At 41.3% G+C, this 2223-nt stretch overlaps 1 protein-coding gene across 3 annotated transcripts in view; it reads right to left on the reverse strand.

Annotated features, from left to right (window-relative positions):
• Positions 1-2223, reverse strand: part of arid4b (AT-rich interaction domain 4B) — a 45421-nt gene that overhangs the window by 27792 nt on the left and 15406 nt on the right. The gene's annotated exons all lie outside the window — the stretch shown is intronic.

A 2223-nucleotide genomic window follows, 5' to 3' on the forward strand; every position in this document is an offset into this window, starting at 1 on the left:
GTTATGGAGATAATGACACCCGTGCCCAATAGAATAAAGGAATGTCTTTCTTCACAAGGACAAGCAAGAGGCCCCTCTCTCCACATGGGGGTGGGGGGACTTGGGGGCTTGCTATCAAAACTCTTAGCTAGAGAGCGTCAATAACACCCACTCATCCTGACAAGCTCCTAACTGTCAGCTTGGTTCTTGCAGGTCTGTACCTGTACATTATAAACTGCGCAGCCACGTAAACTTAAACATTAGGAAAAAGATATAAAACCCTATTTCTGATTTTAAAAAAGGAGCACATTGATTCACAGACCATCATATTACAAGATGTTTTTATATCAAGTCTAAAGGTGTTACTGAACTACAGGATGATTCAAAGTGAGTACTGAGCATTTAACTGTGCAAGAATGTTATGCTTGTTTTCATGATACTGCAACATGAGGTGAACTTTGATCTTGATTTATTCATTCAAAATTTGACTGCAGGGTGCATTCTGTGCCTTCTGGGCATAGACAGCAAAAGGATTGATTCCTGGCTGAGAACAAGCACTAACAGCTCAGGTAAAACTTAACATGTGCAGTTGTTTTGCTTTTTTTACCATCCAGTCCCTCTGGCTGTGGGTGTGCTCCAAAATCCGACCAGCAAAGTGCCGGTTTGTGCCTGATGGTCTCTGTTCATATGCCATTTGCCAACCTGAACCCACGGTAAATACAGAAAGTCAACAAAATAATGTGTCATCCAAAAAAAAAGGTGAACAGCAAAGACTGAAACACCTTCATTTCACAGTGAACATTTCACAGTTGGCAACTGATCAGAAAAAGCAGGCAGCTGCATGTACTATATAGCCTGTACATGCTTAACAAACTGCCTACCAAGCGGTGAGTTTTAGTATCCCTGTGCCTTCGCTGGCCTGTCCATACTCTGATAGTCTACAGCAAAGCGTTATAGGCATCTACCTCCATGTCCAAGCCTCCACTTTGCTCCATTTTATGAGTGTCCTGTATTGTTGCATTAACAGTTGCCACAGGCATCAGCCTCTCCAACTTTGTTCTGTTTGTAAAGCTGACTCCATTTTCCAAAGGAACAACACGTATATCAATATTCAACATTTTGCATTAACCATTCATAATTAATTTTTGGTAGCATATGCAGCTCACCAAAGTGCACATATTCTTAAGTAGCCTGTGATTTTTCTCTCAGGGTGAGCGATCGGCTGGGGAGCAACAGGCAGAACTCTGAACCTTGATTGATTAGCAAATGCTCTGATAGAGCACATTCTCTCCACAGATATTCAGAGAATGTTAGTACAAGCTCATAGGTTCGTTCTTTTAATGAGGACATTTTCATACAAACATTTTGCTGTATTTAGCTAGAAAGAGATCTACTTTTGGGGGGGAAAAAAAACTTCATTCATCAGATTTTTGTATTTGCATTCTGCAGTAAAACCTGGACCAAAACCTATTCAAAATGCACCGTGGGAAAGTAGTATGTTGAATTTGCTGTGTAGCACATTCTGACACAGTGCTTAGTCCTGACTGATCATACTGTATGTGTTCTAAAGCTTTCACAGTGAGTGCTACTCACATGGTGCTAACTGACGTTTTACAGTTCCTCTAGGATAGATCATCTAAAGTAAAACAGATCTTTTCACTGAGTCTTAAGGGAAAAAAAATACCCAAAAGACACCAGTGCACAATGCTGCAACCACTGCCTGTTAAACAAGCAGACAGAGATTAATGAACTAAACAGCTAACGAGGAATTCATTACGGTGGAAGATTCAAATTCACAACAACCACTGAATAATTGCCATGTTTCAGTGTTTGTGTAACAGAGCTCACATTCAAACCCCACACTTAGCCAATTAGCATGGTAATTAATTTATGAGCCTAGACTGTCCTGTTAGCTTCCTTTTAGCCCACAATATTTAAACCCAGATTATCTCATGATTTGCTTTGTGATGCTGTTTGGGTCTGTCCGTGACACACACGTCATTTGAAGGTTTCCGCTGTTGTGCCACAACGACAGAATGTCACCGTTCTTTTGTCTCTACAGGGGGAACTCTAGTGCACTGACACTGAGAAAAAGCCAGCATCCAATCTTTGTTCCACCCACACACTTGAGCAGAACAAGAGGCAAGCGATCTGTCTCTATTGTGTTATCCAGATGCTCCAGCCCCACTGGGAAATCAGATACTGTATTATGTGCATCATGCAATGCCTTCATCAGCAAGGCAT

Source organism: Monopterus albus, unplaced genomic scaffold (assembly GCF_001952655.1).
Source record: "Monopterus albus unplaced genomic scaffold, M_albus_1.0 scaffold3.1, whole genome shotgun sequence".
Taxonomy (NCBI): Eukaryota; Metazoa; Chordata; class Actinopteri; order Synbranchiformes; family Synbranchidae; genus Monopterus; species Monopterus albus.